Below are 21926 nucleotides of genomic sequence, written 5' to 3' on the forward strand. Positions count from 1 at the left end.
CGACGTGTCATGCCTGTCCTGAAGTTGATACGACGTAAAGACAATCAGTGGCGACGCGTTCCAGTATAAAAAAAGGTGTGTGACCAAGTAGGGTATCGGTGTTTTGGTGCTCCTGAAGATGTCACCCTCCAGAAAACATCCCTCTTCTAAACAACCCCAAGGAAAGAAAAGGAAAGGACTGCCTCCTCGTTTAGTCAAACATGGGGACATGTTATCTGTCCTGTCCAAAGCTTCTCCACCTCTACGAAAAAAACTCATTCAATCAGCCTTCAAAGAGGTCATCGATACCGTGTGCGAATGCTGTTTGAACGTCTTGAAAGGCACGATCCCTTTGTCCAAACACCAGAAACAATGCTTAGGCAAACATCATCACGTTCTTCGCCAAATGGTTCAAAAGAAAATTCCCATTCGTCAAAAGAAGAAGATGTTGGTCCAACGTGGGGAACCATGTTGGGAGGACTGGTGGGAGCAAGATAAAAAGGCCCTCGGAAGTCCCAAGATCTCAGAATCGACCCCTGACAACCCCATGGAAGGATGAAAACTAACTTTAGTACCTTACAAACGATGGATTTAATACCATCGTTGGCAAGAACAACGCACCCCGCATTTACCTCCCAATCCCCATTTGAGCGAGATGTCCCAGTTACAACACGAATTGCAGTCCTTGATGGATCGCCAAGATTTGTCCGAAACAGAAAAATCGCAAAAGTACGGTCAACTCTTGCAACGACTGCAACTCTTTCACCAGAAAGCTTTAGACGAAACAGCTCTACCCACTCTGAAAGATTTTAAGACCTTGATGAAAAGTCCAGCGCCATCACCAGTACCAGTACCACTACTACCAGTGACCAAGACAGAAAAAGGAGAAGAAGAAGAAGAAGAAGAAGGGTTTCAAACTCCACCAGATAAAGTACGCAAGTTAACAACACCACCTACCTCCAGAATTGGATGGATTAAAAAGATGATGGCTACCCCTTCTTCATCACAAGAGAAAAAGAAAGTGAAGACAGAAGTGAAGACAGAAGTGAAACAAGAACCGATATCCCCTGTTCACACATCCTCCTCCTCGACACCTATTGCCGGTCGCAGACGCAAAGCATTGCAATCCAAGAAAGTACCCCAAGAGAAAAGAGTAGCATCCTCCAAGAGTGGGTGTCTCATTAACACACAAACACAAAAAAATGGAAAAAGTGTTAGCCAGCATTTACTACGATCCCTCCCATCCTGCAGGTTACGCAGGAGTTCAAAAATTGTATCGTGCTGCCAAAATGCGACTGAAAAGTCTCCGTTTACCTCAAGTGCAACGATGGTTACAAGAACAAGCTACCTACACTTTACACAAACCCATTCGACGCAATTTTGCCAGAAGTCGCACCCGAGTGGAAGGCATCGATCATCAATGGCAAGCCGATTTAGCCGATGTCTCTCATTTGGCCAGCTACAATCGCGGCTACTAATATTTGTTTTGTGTCATCGACGTCTTTTCCAAATTTGCCTGGGTCGTGCCCTTGACTTCCAAATCCAGCAACGAGTTGGTACGAGCCCTGCAACGAGTGTTGAAACAAAGCGGTCGTCACCCTCTTCGATGGCAAACGGACAAAGGTACCGAATTTCTGAACCAAGCTTTCCAAAAAGAATTAAAGAAACGTGACATTCATTTTTTTTATCACCGAGAATCCCGAAACCAAAGCCAGCATCGTGGAACGTTTTCAACGCACTTTAAAAGAACGCATGTGGAAATATTTTACGCATCACCACACTCTGAAGTACATCGACATCTTACCGCACCTGGTGCAAGCGTACAACCAATCTTACCATCGAAGCATCGGACGTGCCCCGCAAGAAGTGACTCCCGACAACGAAGTGTTGGTGTTTGAGCGCCTGTTTGATACGTCCCCGACGAGGGCTGTCCCCAAGAAAAGTGGAGAGTTGACCGTAGGAGATTGGGTGCGCATTGGCAAAACCAAACGCACTTTCGACAAAGGTTACTTACCTAACTGGACGACCGAATTGTTTCGTGTCACTGGAGGAGTGCATGGCCGTCATCCTGCCGTCTATAAATTGGAAGACATGAACGGAGAAGTGCTGAAAGGAACGTTTTATTTGCCCGAGTTACAACGTGTCACCAAAAAAGAAGACGACGTGTACGACATCGAAAGCATTCTCGAACGCAGAACCCGTAAAGTAGGCAAACGACGTGTCAAAGAAGTCAAAGTACGTTGGAAAGGATATCCACCGAGTTTTGATTCTTGGATCGACGCTTCGCAAGTCATCGACTATAAAAAGAAGTGACCATCATGCCCTTTCACTCAGACGCAGCTACGTCGACCACTCCTTCACCCAGTTCTTCTGTGCAAGATTTACAAAAACAACCCTTGTGGGTGTGGTGTGGAGAACGTGTGCCTAAAACGTAAATCGTCTTTTTCTGCCAAATCTTTGTGGTGTATTGTGTCATCGTGGCAGCCATTGCCAATTTGAGTTTGCAACAAGGAGACAAACAATTGTGGACCATTTTATTGAGCAGTTGCATCGGCTACCTGCTTCCCAATCCCTCCCTGAAATTCTCCTCGAACGGGAACCACGGAAACCTTGTGTCCAGTGCCAGTGCCAGTCACCACTCCAATAACAACAACAACCGCATTTTGGGCGGAGACACACCTCTGACGTCCAGTAACCCCTTGGACAGCCACAGAACTCTGGAATTATGAGTCACCAAAACCAATTTTACTTAACCTTACCCAGTGACAGTTCCATGGAGGTGTTTCCCCACAACACGTTGTGCTGTTACACGGCCAAATTACCTCAGGCCATCCCATTAGATCACGAAGTCTATTGGGAAGTGGCTTTGGTAGAAATGTTTCACCCTACACAAATCCAAAACATCACTGAAAAGCAAAACACTTTTGAGGTCGAAATCCTGAACCAACAATTGCAAGAAACCATGAATGACATCGGGTTTTCAGGCGACGTAAAGCCAGCCAACAATTCACCCTTCAATATCTACACCTTGAAAATTCCGGCAGGGTTTTATTTTAGTGGCCAACATTTGGTGGACACCATTGCTTCCAGGTTCGAGTTAGCCTTTGGCAAAGCCCTGAACAGAATAAAAAAAAGTGTCACCCTGGAGTAGCATAAAGTGGCTCGTCGCTTACTGATGAAATTTCAGGATACCCAAACGTTGTCCATCAGTTTTAATAGTGACTTGTTTTTGATATTTTAGGTGGAGACACAAAAATGGCTCCAAATTTTAAACCGAAGATCAACAGCAATACGGAATTTTACAAGTTTTTTTCGATTCCCTGTAGTACTGAACCAAGGACTGAATTTGATGTTTGTGTGTTCCGATGTGGTGGAGTACAACGTGGTGGGACACACCTCCGTACCGTTACTGCGTGTCATTCCTTTCAAAGTGGATAGTACCACGACCAGTGACCAGGAAGGTGGGAACACCTATCACGTCCACCGCGAATTTGTACATCCTCATTATTTGCCTGTCAGTAAATCATATTTGGACACGGTCAACATTGCTATAAAAGGAGATCTGGGACAAAATATTTCATTCACCAAAGGAAAAGTCACGGTGAAACTCCATTTTCGAAAACGGTTCTCTCACGACTCGTAAGTCATGTATCCAGTGTACCGAGGGGTTGCTCGACAGCGAGGACACGGTTTAGGAGATATGTTGAAATCGGCCTTTCGTTCGGTGGCCCCGGTGTTGAAACCGATGGTGACACGCGGATTGCACGCCTTGAAAGATGCGGCACTGACACAAGGCAAAGAATTTCTCCAAAATGTCATCATCGACAAACAAAACCCCAAAGAAGCCTTCATGAGGGCAGGCAAAAATGTCTTGCTGCAAACGGGTAAAGACCTTTTGAGCCGACGAGAAACACCTATAAATGCCCTGCACGCTACCGAGTCAGGCATTCAGCAAGGACAAGGCAGAAAGAGACGACGAAGAAAACACCCTTTCACCAGACTTCACACGTCTAAAGCTAGAAAGACAAAGAAAAGAAGAACCGTTAGAGACTTAGACGTTTTTGATTATTGAGAAAGAACAACAAAAAAAAATGATGCACCGAGAGTCTTGCGCCTGTTCCAAGTCGGAACTGGATCTGTTTGCCATGCCCCCCACGATGATGACGATGCAAGAATCCCAGTGGGTGGAATTTCACCCCGTCTCCTCTTTGACAGATTCCGCTCCCATCGAGTTTGAAATCAAAGGACAACCCGAAGATTACATCGATCTGAATAGCAGTTACTTGTACTTGAAAGTCAAAGTTCTAGATAAGGATAATGGTGGAGTAGAAGACACTGAGAATATAGTTCCCGTCAACAATTTCATGCATTCCTTGTTCAGCTCAGTGGACTTGTACTTGAATAACAAACTGGTCAGCAGCAGCATGGATACTTACCCTTACCGTGCCTACCTGGAAAATCTCTTGACGTACGGAATAGATGCCAAGAATACTCATCTCAATGCTTGTGTGCTATGGGAACCTGACGAAGCGGGCAAGTTTGACACATTAGATAAAGACAATGACGGCTTTGAGGAAAGACGAAACAAAATCAAAAAAGGACAGAGTTTAGAACTGATGGATCGTTTGCATTTGGACATGTGGTTGCAAGATAAATATTTGCTGAACGGGGTCAATGTCCGCTTGAGACTGAATCGCAGCAGTGCCGCTTTCCATTTGTTGGCTGATGATGATGCTACTAAGACTGGCAATCCTAAAAGCAAAATCGAGGAGGCCAAACTCTACGTACGACGCGTGGAAGTGTTACCTAAAGTGGGAAATGACATCAGTCAAACGTTGAGCAGAACGACCGCCAAGTATCCCATCCGACGCGTGGAAGTGTAAACGTTCACCATTCCCCGTAACCATCAATCCATAATCGAAGATCATCTGTTCCAAGGACAGTTACCCAAGCGTTTAATCCTTGGTATGGTCCTGAATTCAGCCTTCAACGGAGACTTCAATGAAAATCCTTTCAACTTTCAACACTTTAAGGTGAAGAAAATCGAAGTCAGTCGCGATGGCAAAACCTTGTGTACCCGACCCTTTGAGCCTAACTTTACCCAGAACAATTACTTGAGATCGTACTTGTCCCTGTACGAAGCCACCGGCCAGTTAGGAACCAACACCAGTCATGGCATTACGTACGAAGATTACGCAAGAGGCTACGCTTTGTGGGCTTTTGATTTCACCCCTGACCAGGGCAGCGACGAGGGACATTTTCACCCTATAAAATCCGGCCAGATTCGTGTGGAACTTCAGTTTTCAGACCCACCCCCTGATGTAACGGTGAACGTCATCCTGTATGCAGAATTCGATAACACCATAGAAATCAACAGTTTGAGAGAAGTCATTCTAGATTATTAGAAGCCATGGAAGACTGTTATCCCTCTTTACCTAGTGGAGAAACTTTAGACATGAAATGTGAGGAGACTGTGGAAGAAGAATCTCAAGACAAAGACGAAGAAGTTATCATGATGAAGTCGAGATGGCCAGAACAAGAAGCCCATTTAGTCTCCTGTTTTGCCAAACACTTGGTCGAAAAAGTGACGGAATTGATCAAGAAAAATTGCTATGGATGTCAAAACGATCATCCCAGTCAAATTCAACACGATAAATGCCTAATGCTGAGTCAAGAAGAAAAATTGAACGAGTATCTGGACGAAGCTTGGAGTCTCATCTCGGACGAAGTCGTGTTGCATCAGTGGTATAAAGACTTGCGTGAACATTCTTGTCCACCATTAACCATTCAAGAGATCCATCGTATCGAAGCTCTCCTGAATCAGAGTGAGGAGACGAAACGAAGAAACGGTTATTTGTCAGATATTTTCAAGAAAAAAGTCAGGATCGAATTGATCACTTATCATTACCTGTGAAGAAGAAAAAAAACCACACAAAACAATGATACCTGTGCTAAAGATGAACTCCCTCATCGCAAACCTCAAGACCATCAAGCTTATGTCATCAACACGGACGACAGTCATCTCCCAGGAACCCACTGGGTAGCCGTCTACTTTCCTCAAGAAGGATGTGTGGAATATTTCGATTCGTACGGATTGCCCCCTTTGGAAGACGATATCATCGACTTTATGAGAAGAAATGCTCAGACTACCCGATTCAATAATGTGAAATTACAAGGCACAGATTCCTTGGTGTGTGGACAGTACTGTGTGTATTTTCTGCATCATCGCAGCCTGGGCTATTCCTTAGAACATTTAGTGACTCATTTTGATCCTCGTTCTTCTTCTAGAAACGATGTGAAAGTAGATCGATGGTTTTGTGACCATTATGCTTATCTTTTGTCTCAAGCTAGGAAACGTAGTGTCCATCAATGGCCTAATGACTTCCAACAGTGGAAATCACAATTTCATTCACAACGTTGTCAGCCCTGTTTAAAGTAGAGTATGAATTGAAAAAAAATGTTTGTCATTTGAAAAAATGTTTGATGTTATATTGTTGGATTATTGTTAAAAATGTTAGAGTTGTTGTTTAGTGTTAAGTGATTTTGAATAAAAAATGTTGTGTTTTGAAAAAAAAATGCCTTTGTGGTTTGTTTGGCTGTAAGAATGTTGATTTATGCTCTTTGACTTCTTACTATCCCTCTCATGACACTCATTGAACGTTGCGGCTCGAAAACCGTGGAGGGATGTTTTCCTTCACGTCCGCGCTTTGACTTTAAGAACCGGGGTAGTTTACAGTCTAACCATCCATTGTCGACTCATCCTCCTACGAAGATGTGCTCCAAACTAGCTAAGCTAAACGAAGCCTACGTGAATTTGCATAGGGTCAGACACAGTCTGATACCAAAAGCTGAAGAGATAGAGAATGTGAGAATGTTAAAAGTCACTGAAGACCTGATAGAAGAGCTCTTCAGAGAAGAAGTGAACAGGGAGAAAGAAGAATGGACAGAGAAGTACAGACTTCAGAGACAGCAGCAACAGCAACAACAACAACAGCAGCAGCAGCAGCAGGAACCTGAACCTGACAGAGGCTTTGTCGATTGTCGTATCGACACCAAAGAGTTCTTCTTCTCTTTCCGAAGAAGCAGACCTATCGTCAGAAAGTCTATCCTCAGAGGACGTCGCATTCTTAGAAACTAAAACATTGCCATAGCAAACAAACCCCCCCCCCCCCCCCAAAAAAAAACAGCCCTTTTCTGGGCTACCCCAATACTCTAGAAAAGAAATAACAATCGATTTGCCAATGTGTGTAGGTAGAGTAGTGTGAATATAAACACTGACTCTTTTTTTATAGTGAGAGGGTATGTGTTTGTGTATAGGATTGTGTGTTTGTAAGTGCTCACGTACGTTGGTGTGGATAGTAGATTAAGATCATGTTTTTGGCTGTTTGAGGTGTGGGGAGAGTAGATTTGGGGGGTTAGATTGGATTGCTTTGCGTATGTGGATAGTATATTGAAGTGATTAATGAAATTATTTTAGAATAGTAATGGGTAGTATAAAAAAGTGAGTGTTTCTTTTAGGTCCGCGCGTTGTTTTGGTCATGATCTAGGTAAGATCAATTTTATGTTTTAGGGGGATGTTTCCCTTCACGTCCGCGCTTTTACTATAAATTGAAACTCGCTGGGCAGTCTAGCTACCCTTGTTGATTGATGAAGAGAATGAATGCCAGAATTGTAAAGCTTCTAGAACTCCAGATGCACCTGGAATATGCCAGGCGCCTGTTGAATGAACTGGCCGCGGAGGTCATTGTCGAAGAGGGAAGGATGAGAGAGGAGGAGGAAAGAAGAAAAAAAGAAGAGGAGGAAAAGGAGAGAAGAAATTTCAGAATCCCAGAGACAGAAAATTGGGATTCTGAAGCCACATATCCCGCCTCTGCTCTCCCCCCAGAAAGAGTGAAAAGAGACTGGGGAAGAAGATGTGTGTGTGGCGCCAAACCAGGAAGGTGCCAGCATTAGATAGGTGCATCTGGAGTTAAAAACCAACAGCCCTTTTCAGGGCTACCCAATACTCTAGAAAAGAAATAACAATCGATTTGCCGTTGTGTGTAGGTAGAGTAGTGTGAATATAAACACTGACTCTTTTTTCCTAGTGTGAGGGTATGTGTTTGTGTGTTTGTGTTTGTGTGTTGTTTGTAAGCGCTCACGTAAGTTTGTGTGAATAGTAGATTATGGGTTTGTTTATTGTTTCTTAGCGTATGTGGAAAGTATATTTTGGGTTTTGTAACCGTTCACGTACGATTGTGTGGATAGTAGATTATGGATTTGTTTATTGTTTCTTAGCGTATGTGGAGAGTATAGTTTGGGTTTTGTAACCGCTCACGTACGATTGTGTGGATAGTAAATTATGGGTTTGTTAAATGTTGCTTCACTTATGTGGATAGTATATTATATGAAATGAGAAAGTAGAGGGGATATTTTCCATCACGTCCGCGCTTTTCGTGTAAGAACCCACAAGGTTTGATGTTCAAACCATTCTACAAAGAATAAAAAAGAAGATGGAAGTGTCCCAACTGTTCAATGATTTAAGGCATGTTTATTTTTGGATGGTGGATGGTGAATATGGAGTTGAAAGGATTGAAAGAGATTGGAGGTTAAGAACCAGTGTGCACTATGTGAACGAACTAAAATTAGCCAGGGAGATGATAGAAGGATTAATTGAAGAAGAAGTGAAGAGACTGTGAGGGCTAATAAACCCCCCTGATGTCAGAGTGGGAACATTAAAAGAGGCTCTGGAGAAGGTAGAAGAAGTAAGAAGGTTTTTGGAAGAGATAGAAAAAAGGTCAGAGTTGCCCTTTGTCAAAAGGAGTGTTGAAAGATTGAAAAAAGGGGAAGAAAAGATGAGAAAGTTGATAGATGAAGAAGTGGAGAAAATAAAGGACAGGTGGGCAAAAGATAGAAAAGAAGAAGAAAATAGAAAGAAAAAGGAAGAACTAGAGAAACTGAACGCTAACTGGATAAAAATCCAACAGAAGTTCCGAGCCATGGGTCACCCGGACTGGATACCAGAAACAGAAAAGAAGAAGAAGAAAGGAATGATGGAAAAAATAAGAGGATGGATAAAGAAGTTAAGGAGTTAGAAGAAGAAGAAGAAACCCAAAGGCCCTTTTCAGGGCCACCCACATTTCTCGAAAAGAGACTGACTTTCCATTGCCTACCCTTTTTTATTTTTTATTTTTTAATTTTTTAAAAAAAATCCCATGTTCCATTCCCCTTGTCCCTAAAGTAGTTCTTTTTTTTCCTAACATGTTCAATTCCCCTTGTCCCTAGACAAACCCAAACTCTATTCCCATGTTCAATTCCCCTTGTCCCTAGACAAGCCCAAACTCTATTCCCATGTTCAATTCCCCTTGTCCCTAGACAAGCCCAAACTCTATTCCCATGTTCAATTCCCCTTGTCCCTAGACAGACCCAAGCTCTATTCCCCATGTTAAATTCCCATTGTCGCTAATCTTACCCAGGGTTTTTTGCCCATGTTAAATTTCCATTGTCGCCAAAGTGACCCAGGGTGGTTAATGTTAAATTTCCATTGTCGCCAAAGTGACCCAGGGTGGTTTTTAATGCTAATTCCCATTGTCGCTAAAGTGACCCCATTCACTACTGTTAGAGATATACCCACAGACCTGCAATAAATGTGTTTGAATGACGGCACTGTATATCATTTATGCCGGTAATGAATATATAATTTTTGTGCGGAATTTTTTGTGTGTCTCTTATTGGGTTATTCATAATATTGAAAGAATGTAATTAACATGAGAATTTTCAAGAACGTTTACAGAGACTGCTTACCAGCTTAGACATGATTTGGTTATTGCTTTGCAACTGCTATAAATGAATTTTAAAATTATCAGCCATCCCAGCAGACACACATTTGCAGATGATATGAACTATAATTTACATTCGATCCTCATCTTGTAGATTCTTTTCAGTACCTAGTTTAATGTAGGTAAAGCATTATGCTCAACAAATCTTAGCTGATGATAATACGAGGAATGGATTCGTTTTTTTTGTGTGTAAATATTATCTTTATCTGCAATAAGAGGTTTCTGTTTGACCTGACTATAGGAGTCCCTGACGTCTAGAAATCCCCAGAAAGTACTGTTATGTATATGTGGTCCTAAATTAAGTAACAGATAAACTAGAAATGAAACAATTCTTGTACATTCAAGAAATAATTTATTTGCTTGCAATACAAAGTTAAAATGTGAACAATAACATGCAGTATTGTGAATTTAATCCCAAATAGTCATGAAATTTAAACCACAAGCCGAAAACGAGATCGAGTTTTGTTCCAAATTAAATCCAATATATTGCGGTTACATACCAATAGACTTGAAAAATATTGATATGCTAACAGTCTTGAAAAGTATCGATATAATCCACAACGTCGTTAATGAATTTACAGTAATTCCAAAATTGTTACTTAGTCGTAATATTTATGAGCACTTTATAATTCCAATAAATAATTTAAATAAACGAATCCTCTCAAATATTAATTAAACCCAACTTAATGATTGTCTCCACTACAGATGTTCAAGAAAAAAATAATACTTTTGTCATTCGCTTCCTTATATAAAAAAAACTAAGTCACAATTACAGAACCGGGATGAGGGTCAAATATTAATTTCCAGAACATTCCACTTGTCAACAATGTCAGATCCTTTAAGCACCAACCAATCAGAAATCATGTGAGCCAGAAATTCTTAGGAGCAAACCCACGACCTGAGCTCATATCCCATCAAATTCGTTAACAAGATAAAAGTCTACACCTTCAAATGTCAAAAGTCCACAAAACCACGTTTTTTTAAAAACGAAATGACGTCATCATAAAGGAGAAAACCACAATAGATAAAAAATATCTATTTAATATGTTGTCTACTAAGTGGCTTTTACAATGTATTATCATAAAAATTAACAGATATAGGTATAACAGTATTTGTAGGTGCCCTTTTTAACATAAACTGTACTTTATATCAGTTCCAGTCGTGTTGGAACTCTCACTGCTCATATAAAAAAATGCAACCCTTGTGCAGTTTGAAACCCATATTGAACTTTGTTTATTCTAAAGTGGAATCTGATAAGGGAAGATGAACAAAAGTGCATACTGCTATTATGTTTTTATATATTTGTTTACATTTTAGAAAAAATCCCAATTAAATTGGCATACATTTTCAGGATTTTCAAGTTCTTGCCTTGACCAGGTTGTATTGACGGGACATTCTAGTACTTGGCAATGAGACTGTCTGAAGTGTGAGTCTTTCCCTCCTGCTGTGTCTGGCGGATACGCGACAACATATCCTAATGCTTTTGGACAGTTCACTGGTTTCATCTGCTCTAGGCTCGCACGAACTTTGACACTTTCCTTTGTGTAAGCACTGTATATAAATCAATACAAGTGAATTTTTTTTGTTTCGTTATAACTGAGCATACGTTATCTATTCATTGCACCATACGATAGTGCTTTCATTAAATGTTTTGAAAACAACAATACATTTTTGCCCTAAAAATAATTTGTGCAAATAGGTTAGAAATAATCAGTATAGGAAGTGTTCAGTTATTGCAGATACTTAAACTTTGCTTTCTACGGCTGATATTTACAGAATTTTATAAAAATGAAACACGCCTTAACAGACACCTCCGTAGAGCATACACAGTTTAGTATTGTATGTTGATGATGTCAGATGGAGAGACATTCTCCTTCACCAAAACATTCGTTGATGTCAGTTCTTTATGCGCCAGGATTCTGTTAATTCTCCTAGGATCGTCTTCATTTTGTTCTGTCCTCCATCTTACACCCTGCGTGTCCGCAAGTTGAAAGATACGAGCGTTTTTTATCAGCTCCCTGATGAGGCAATATGTTTTCTTCTTGCAATGAGAGATGGACCATCTGCCACTTTTCTTCTTCTAGCATCGACGATGCCTATTTTAAAGAGAAGTTTATTTTCTTAATTTGTGTGACAAATATCTCCATGCTAACTCCTATCAACTTTTCACCCAATATTAGAGCCTCATGACCAGTTCTTCAAAGGAGGAGTTGTTGAGGAGCTGTTTTTGTTCTTACAGGTTTAGTTCTATTTCCAGAGTACTATTTGACACAATACGCTCTTTTGCCCATCGCTATTTTAGTTCATGGGCATTAACCGTAATTATCATCCTGACAGCAGTTTCCCTAAAACTCCTGAGAAAATGCGACGATTTACAGATATCCTTAATAATGTGATTCAGTACCTCTAGTTTAGAAAGTTTTGAAAGTGCATGGCAAATATCAATGATCTGATTATTCGACTTGCGTTGTTAACATAAAAAATATCTACTAGACTGATAACAACACCGATTTCAAGATTCACATGCATTAAAATAGCCAAAATCCTTATCACAAATGTCGAAAATGTGTGCCGATTGTTGCAAAATGACGTACACCTAATAAAATGTTTTCATTACCTATATATGTTAATACAGTTCCAACATCTTGATATCCAAGTTAGGGATCATACTGTACAAGAAATATTTATAACTATATATGTGTTGCTGTAGTGAAAAAAAGAACTTATACTATCTCCCATTTTTGTTTTGTTTCTCTGCCTTTCTGGATATCGTAATTCAAAGCAGTTATCTCACTCCTAATCCTGTACACAGGAGGAGTTTGTGAAAATATAATGGCACAGTACAATAGGATGTTAGATAGAAAACGTCAAGTCCAGCAGTGCTTCTGCAATTATCAAGACCATGCATCTTCTAACATGTATCATTTACAATCTGTTTACGGATTAATACAACTATTGAATAAACTACTATTGGTAAAGTTTGCATGCATACAATTTTACTGTGTTGTTTTTTGATAGAGAGTGTCACGGAATTGTTCATACGTAATACTTATGTTTTTTTACCTGAATTAATCAATATGTTGTGCATAGTGTACACACATTAACTGACGCTAACTTTTTCAGAGCTTGAAAAGGTAACAAATAAAGTAAAGTGTTGTTAAGTTGAGAAGAAAACATTTAAGCCAGCCTAATATTTTTTTTTTGTAAATACCAAACAGTCCTGAAAAGGTATACCTAAATTTCAAATAATATCCTGATGTTTTAAGAAACTTTTGTCCAACAGAACCTGTGGAAAAGTTTCTAGCACCGTGGTTTCGTTTTTGGGATCAAGCTAGGGCTTTGTCAGTTCTTCATTTTCAGACAATTGGTCATGCAGGCATTTTATTAATGTCATGGTCATGTGAGAAATTCCACTAGTGAGTATTAGTGATACGAGTGAGTATTAGAGATATGATGAAGAACATTCCTCCATATACTCTGAAAGAATACCACAATCATTTTATAAAGCCCCTAAATCTGGTATATTCTGTCACAGCGAATCTGAAGTGGCCTTTCAACAGATTGCATCTCCTAATTGTTTTATATCATCAAGGGAAATCTACATGCTGGATTTGGCTAATGGTTAATGGCTTAGAATTACAGTTTTACATAGCATCACTGTTCCTTTACTATTCCACATTACTCTGACATTCCCAGGAAATTATATACATATACTACATACCTACTAGATTTAATTATGTATAAACAGAGATGAAATGCATATTAACATAAATCAGAAAAAAGAAATTTGTCATGTAACTTGGATTTCACAAAAATATACATTAGCAAACGTTTATATTTATTTGTTGAATATCTCATCACAAAATTAAATTAAAAGGTGCATGAACACCAGTCATCTAAACGGAAAGAGTCTTCAGATCCCATCAGCTTTATCACAGGAATAATTTGCCATTCTATAAATCTTAGCTACTTTTTTTTCTCATCATACCAATAGCTTGCAATAATTGTCAAATATAACCATAAGAGTTGATAAGAAAAACTGAAAGAACATGTTCAATTCAAAAACTTCTTTCCTAGGTTCATTCTCCTTCATCTCTTCGATTTTATTTGGTCTTTGTGAGGATAGTGTGCTATTTACAAAGTAATAAGAGGAACAGACAGGCTCATTATCTTCAATATTATTGATTCCAAGGATTTTTGCAATTTGCCATTTATCACGGGATTGCTTATGGTGGGAAAACACAGAACGAAAATACAATGCATATAGAGAAAGAGAGAGAGGGAAATACAGTACAATCCAGTGATATAATGCTTATACAAAGTTTGCAATAATTTTTGGAAATGCACACAAATGCACATTAAAATAATTTTGCAAGACATCAATTTAACCAGGAGTTTATCTATGTGTATGGATTTAGAACTTGTGATACAATCTGGACTTGTAAAGGTTGGAAAATGTGGTGGCTTAGTTAACAGAATGAAAAGACTCGCTCATCACTGATCCAATTCCTACATGAACAGCTGTCACCATCTCCTTGATTTTTATTTCTCTATCAATCAGTTCTGTGATGGTTTTCTGAAAGCCTAAACTTTTCTAAGACTGGAGACTTTCTTTAAACCATCCTTTTGTCCAGTGTGTGAATGGTCAATATTGTTTTGATGTTATCCTCCATTGTTGTGTATTATCAATACTGGGATAAATGGCCATAGAGTTGACTTTTTAAATTATTATGAACCATTCTGCGATATAGAGTTCAAAAGGTCTGGTGACCTGACGATGTTCATCTGCTGTAATACCAATGTTAAATCAAAGCTGGTCATTTTGGTGCTGTGGTTTGCTTAATTGGCTTTTACTGTTATTTGTTTTACTTGAGCTTTTATTGTCCATATCCTAATGAAACCGATGACTGAGGTCAATATTAGGCTAATGTAGCCGATGACTGAGGTCAATATTAGGCTAATGTAACCGATGACTGAGGTCAATATTAGGCTAATGTAACTGATGACTGAGGTCAATATTAGGCTAATGTAACCGATGACTGAGGTCAGTGTTAGGCTTATGTCTGTAGAGTATGGAGTTTAGCAATGCAATGTATGAAGTGCTACTTACAATGTTCCTATAATGTTTAAAAAATTAACTCCATGGCTTTTTCAAGAACTTTTTACCAATCTCAAGAGTATATAATACGCAAATTTATGACCTCTAATACTTACCTAATACGTAAATTCAACACAAAAACATGACCAATGTGACAACGATGAGTAACGGTTGCGGTCGATCGCGATCCTTCTCTTTTGAGTGCCACGTGTACAATTATTTCGAATTAGAGTCTTGGATGTGGTGCGACCCTGAAGTTTCAAGGGAACCAGTTCTAACACATTCATTATCAAAGTTAGGTAGGTCAGTAAAACGTCTGAGTCGGCGAACGAAAATGCAACGTGATAACGCAAAATAACCAAACCTCAAGACTTTTTCAAACCTATGAAAGATTCGGTTTTAATTTCAAACGTTTTCAAAGCCCTTGAAATGCCTTTATGAAATTAACAAAGATTTCCGTGACTGCATGGACCATGTACTTAATGAGATGTATACATCGAATGCTTTACTTAATTATAATGCATTATCACAATAAGGAGGTATAGCTCCGATAGACAACATGAAAAAAAAAAAAGAACTGTGTAAATATTAATACCATTATCTGTTTCATTGACTTATTTTAAACCAATTATTGGTCCCGATAGAAGACCAAAACTTGTGGCTTATGCTCCTCCTAGAAACTGTCTATGGTCTGGATTAAATAAGTGGAATGTTGAGGCTGAATTGAGGGTTGTCCTGGATAGGAAATTAAAATAGCTTGGAATGAGTGGTAACAGGAAGTGGTTTATGATACTACCATACAACAAATATATATTGGGAAGGTAAACAAAATAACTCATTATTCTGAATTAACCCTAACACTTTTACTAAACATTATAATCGTATAACCGCTATTACAGTTACTTATAGGACAGCTGATATACTAAAACTGGGTTCGCAATCTGGATCAACATCTGTCACCTCTGTAACATCAGTTGTCATATATATATATATATATATATATATATATATATATATATATATATATATATATATATATATATCGAGGACTGAACCTACTTGCGTATTTTGTAAAACAAACTTTATATGTGTTCCATTTGACTTTTGCATTTGTTATATTATTATTTTCAGTGGAATGAAAACTATAGTAACCAAAACAAAAAAGGAAAAAGCTACAAGAGATTTTTAATTATTACCTTCCTACTCAATAACCCACTCATACGTTACTGATAGTGCTGCCTTCATTCTCTCTGCACAATGCCAAAGAACTGATCTATGTGTTGATGTGAAGCATGTATATATACTGGCCATTGGTTTATCATGTTTGGATACACCTTTTGCTACATTATCCGTGCTGCATATGGCAAGTGAACACTTTGAACTGAAATGCGTAATTTTAGCAAGAGTACATTATGATAACAAATATTAATTGTTTTCACATATATAAAACTACCTTGATTACAGTTCGAAGCAATAACGATAACAATGGCAACCTGCCAGGCCTTATAATCTGGTAGCACTATACAATCCTTTTCTATGTTGACGAGAACCCATTTTGTACAAATAATTGTCATTTCAGAGATTTATAATGAATTTGCAAATACTTGAAAGATATACAATGCACCTTACCATCCAGCCTATCCTAAGCAAGAACAGTTCTACAATCAGATTTAGTTCAACATCAGACATATACTATTTGCTCAACACATTTACATGTACAGGTTTTGAAGCTTTTGTGCAAGCAATGCGCTTGTCCTATTAGTCCAAAGGATACCTATCAACTCTCACCACGGGAGAAAAAACTCCCCACTATTACAGTTGCTGCCCATTGTCATTTTTCAGAAGAAAACCTACATAAATGGCAATATCACATGCAATTCATGATGCCAACGCGAGCGATTGTGTGAATAACACACAATTTGTATGAAATTTGCAAGCTTGGAGACCAATGATGCGAGAAGTCCCGCAAACTAGTCTGAAGTCACGCATTTCGAAATGTACTCTGCGCAATTCACAATGTTTACTGAGCTGTTCACCTTTAAAGTGCCATCTTGACATAAGTGACGCCAGTAGAGATATCGTATTGATTGGTATAACATTTTCGGTTATTCTGATAGCTCTTGAACTTTTCTTCTGGGAAAACGATAAAGGCTTGCGACCTTTACAGTTTTACTCTCTAGCATCATTGAAAGTGGATCATAAAATTGTGGTTTTCGTGACATGACCGTAGGTCATGATGCATTGATAAACATAGTTTTATCTCACTATTATTGAGAATATGAGAACTAGAGCCTTGGCACAAAATATATATGATCAAAACATTGATAAATATACAAAGAAAAATAATTAATGACACTTTCGGAAGTTATGAGTTAAACATAAGCTTAATTAAATTACATTCAATATCTTTAGAGTTACAGTCCTTAATAAAAAAAGTGAGTAAACTTCACACCGACTTTGATCCTGCTGATAGGACTATGCTACTGATACATATGATAGGTACATGATACACGCTCAAGCTATGATTTTACAAGGGGAAACATTTCATTCCATGATCTTTAACAGCAGCTTCTGGTTGACAGTTTGGACATACAAAAATGTGATATTGACAAGAGACCCGAGAGCTGGCCTTACATACCGGTCCATGAAAATGCCAAGTGCTAACATCTAGCCATGATGTATTGCTATACAAAGCCTGTGCTTGCACTTTAAAGTTTTCACACAAAGATAATTATGTCATCCAAACAAAGATAGGAAAGTCTGTTACTTCAGCATCTCTAAATCTGTTAAACCACGCCCAAATGCACCCATGATGGTGGCAGTAGGAACTGTATGTCTAACTGCTAAATCATCAGCATTTAATGTTTAAATTAAGTTGTATTCTTTGGTTGTTTCCTTACATAACTATGTTAAAGGTTTTTTTTTAGGAAAGGGTTGCAAAAGCGAAACTCTCTAGTCAAGGATTTAAGACAATACACGTGCTTTGGTAGTGGTTTAGGATTATACAAAATAGATCAACGTTAATAGTATTTGAGGAGAATCCTTTATATAGCATGGAAAAAAATATTAATATTTTAAACTCACGAATATAAATAAATTTGTAATGCATGTAAATATTCTCTTTGATAGTACGGTTCCGATGTATTTATATTGTCAAACTAAGCTATCATGTCTTTATTCAATACTATATTATCTCTATTCATGCTTTACACCGCATGCTGGTAAATTTATTTAATTGTAGTTAAATAAACAGTCTTGAGATATTTTGAATTTTAAATAGTTTTCAATTGCACAATTTGTATTCCCGAATATAATTGCTTTTTACTAGTGTATTGTGGTGTTATTGTTATCCTTTATTCAGCAGTAATGTCAGTCCTGAGTAGTTACATTCTAACACCATTTTCAAATGTTTCGTATATCTACCATTTGGATCCCTAACACTGGATAAAGTCTGTAACTTCTTTGGTTAGTTTGCTTTTCTTTTTGTGCCTTTTGAAAAACGGATTAAATCTAGTCATAGTCAAATCTTCTCCTTGCGAATTGTAGATATTTCTGGCATTTAAATAAATATTTGTGTCTACTCGTGTATGTAGTCTTGTTCTTTTCTTGAGATTTTCTATTTGTTCATCATTTTAAGTAAGTATTGTCCCAAAATCAATTGGTGCTTCTATTCTTAACTTTGAACTTAGTACAATGTATGACCACCGCCATCTTTGTTAATAAACAAACTCAGTGTATGTTTCTTTGTTTTAAGCCGAACTGCATGTAAGATTTTAGTATGTAGTGAATGAAATGTATATCTCGTATATATTGTTCCTATTTGTTGTCCAACAGTAATGTCGAAAATAACTGTGCGATTTTTAATTTCTCTTACAATAACAATTTCTGGTTGTATTTTCTAATTATCATTACCTATCTAACCTAACTTGCTTCAGTGCATTCTGATGTGAATCGCTATACATGAAGATATAGAGTCAACGGGCAGATCACTTGGCGAGAGTCGTAATCTTTTTCTCTCTTGGTTTTAACATAGAATGATAATTACAATTATTTTGATATGAACTATTAAAACTATTTCATATAGAGACTCAAAGTGTATTAGCAAATATATCATATACATTCAGTACTTAAATCGTTCATTTTTCTAAATTGGCACCCCCCTTTCTGTTGATCAGTTTGTTTGTGTATATCCTCTCTAATTTTAAGCATTTACAAACATTCTTCATAAAAGTGTGCATTTCTTCACCTACGTGTACCTAATCTCGATTTATATCGTGTACCTAATCTGGATTTATATCGTGTACCTAATCTGGATTTATATCGTTAAGATCACCCCTCGTAACCTCTAACTGAAGATAAACTGCCAAGGTATTCTCAGTATAGTTAATCGTTCATTTCTTCCAAAGACACAACTTTTATGGACGCGCTAGCTCTATTTTTCAGTTTACACAATATGAAACAACGAATTGAAGAAAACAGTAATGTCCATCTTTGATATTCAAATGAAAACCAGTACCTATTTGTAAATGTTTACCAATTTTCACGCCACTAACTCTATCATGTTTAGAGTTACAAAACTGCACTCGTAAAGTAAATCTACCCCTAGTATGTCACCTTGACCTTCAAAAAAGAACAAAAACACACTCTCTTGTTATGATGCAATTTACAAAACATTATCCAGCAAATAGACTAGTTTCAATAACCCTTTCAAGCAGAATAATACCGGAAAATTGTGTACAAAATTACACAAGTATCCGTCAACACTGCTTCCACATTTTCTTCAAGAAGCACGTGGGCAGTTGTCACGGAATTGTTTATACTGAATACTTATGTATTATATTTGAACTAAAATGTGCTAGGGTTTGGGTTCGTTACCCGAGTGTGGTTTATTTATGTCCTACATTAATTCAAAATTCTGAGTTCGGATCACTCCATACCGTTAAAATATGAAAGATCTTGTCAGAGAGCTGTCCACATTACAAATCAAAATCTCCAGCTGTAGAGGTACATGAATTACAAATTTATTTCGCTATCCTTATCATAATAGAATTGTTTGATACATTTGATGTTCTAATATTTTGTTCTAATTTTACAGATAGTGAGACCTATGTCATGTAAGGTTATGTCACTAGATTTATTATAGTCTGTTTTCAAATTAACCAGTTTATACTTATTAGACGAATTGTATTCACTTCAATGTTGCATTGTATTAAGCAATGAGAAAAGGTTAGCGTTTATAGTCTAAGATTCTTATTGTCAGATGCTGATTCATATACGAACTTGATTATTATCATAATCTTGTACAGTAGTCCTTATCAAATGATTCATTATCAAATAAATCGACTCAACGTACGCGCATGTGTAACACACATCACTGTATTTTATTCATGACCGGCTTTAGGAATTATATTTTCAGCTGTTAGGGTAGCCGTTTGGCACCTGTTTAATTTTTGGTCTGTGTTTGGAGAGCATGTCTGATTTTGGATGTCTGGATCTATCCGGTCTGTTTTAGCTATCTCCATTTGGCAGTTAGGCAGCTGTAAAACTGTTTGGCTGTCTGTTCGGCCGTTTGGATGTATCTGGATGTTGGTGTGCTTTTAGCCGTGGAGCTAATAGTTGATATGCAGACCCTGGTACTCGCGGTATGATGTATAACCTGTGTGTTGCTTTCTGAAATTACGTTGGCTTAGAGGAATCTAGGTGTTATCTGGTATCGATGTAACCGAAGCTAGTGGACCAACGGATCTGCAGTGAATAAAGAGGGGGCTCTTTGGGGACCTCTTGGCAGACTGGGAGAAGCAAGCCATTTGTCGTGGCTCTTTGGTCATCCGACATAGCTGTGTGATTGATTATACTTTGTAGTCGTCAACTGGACATTTGTTGACAATAATCACTATTTTCTGAGTGAAAATCTACTTTATCATACTCACTATTTGAGTGAAATTCTAATTAATACAATATCACTATACGAGCAAAAGTCGTTTATATTTGTATACATCTTAATAGTGGAACAAATATAATCCATAATTGTACAAGTTTCCATACTTTGTACACCCTTGGGGAATAATCACATTTGTGTAAATCTATAATCTGAGCACCCAAAGTGATTGATCATTGTTTAGTTTTGTGTTTAATTTCTTTGCGTTCAGTTTTGAAATCACTGAACGTATATTGAGATAGAGTCATCAATCAGTTATATTTGTTTAATATTTATTGGTTTTTTCCTTTTGAGTACTTTTTTCAGAATAATGTTTAGTTTTTTTCATGATTTTTATACCATTTTCTTGATGTCATTTGTTGATCTCGGGGAGCATAAATTTGTTAAATCCATTACTGAAATTTATGCGCACGAGTTTGTTGTCAGATTGAATATAAATAAACATCTTTTTCACGTAATATGTCTTGTTGTCTCTCCTATAATCCGACCCCATCCGGCATATCCTGTTACAGAAGTGCCATTTGTACAGTTTTCACACTGGATGACTGCTTGAGTAACTATCACGCTCAATGTAATACAAAGCGAGATTCAGGAAAATAAATATAATTAGGTCAATGGTATCAAAGTATATCACCACGCTTCCAATTTATATGGCGGCTTGGACTATGGCCTGCTCCAGGGGCAGCACTTTCAATAATAGAAATATGTATTTCTCTTTTCATATCCAGTCTCTCTATAGATGGTTATATGGTATGATTGACAGATTCCAAATTAAATACCCAAGGGCAAGTCCATTGCTCTGGGCCATGGCCCAGGATATGTGGGTGATGTACAAGTACATATATTCCCTCGTGCCAATTAAGTGTATACAATGATGGGGAGCTGAACAGTTTACCAAGTTTTGAGCCATGGTCATGTTCCCGATTACAGGAGAACAACCCAAGGTTTATGTTGGATCTCGATGGCCTTTAAATCTAATTTTGTCTCCCGATGGCCTTTAAATCTATATAGTTATAGGGTAGGGATCTCATCAGTTTCCACGTGATGATCCAAGAGCAGGTCTCCCTCAGGTCTGTAGTGTATAATTTGTTTT

General features: G+C 38.0%; 1 protein-coding gene across 4 annotated transcripts in view; it reads left to right on the forward strand.

Moving 5' to 3' along the window:
• LOC149770106 (calcium-activated chloride channel regulator 1-like) overlaps positions 1-21926 on the forward strand; it is a 78455-nt gene that overhangs the window by 11669 nt on the left and 44860 nt on the right. For 2 of the 4 annotated variants that reach the window (XM_089949380.1, XM_089949381.1), the window contains one exon: positions 11149-11341. The exons of the other annotated variants lie outside the window; for them this stretch is intronic. The gene's annotated coding sequence lies outside the window, so the exon portion shown is untranslated. The remainder of the gene's footprint in view (positions 1-11148; positions 11342-21926) is intronic. 4 annotated transcript variants of the gene reach the window in all.

This window comes from Sinohyriopsis cumingii, unplaced genomic scaffold, assembly GCF_028554795.1.
Source record: "Sinohyriopsis cumingii isolate HCF-2022 unplaced genomic scaffold, ASM2855479v2 utg002703l, whole genome shotgun sequence".
In the NCBI taxonomy this organism is placed as follows: Eukaryota; Metazoa; Mollusca; class Bivalvia; order Unionida; family Unionidae; genus Sinohyriopsis; species Sinohyriopsis cumingii.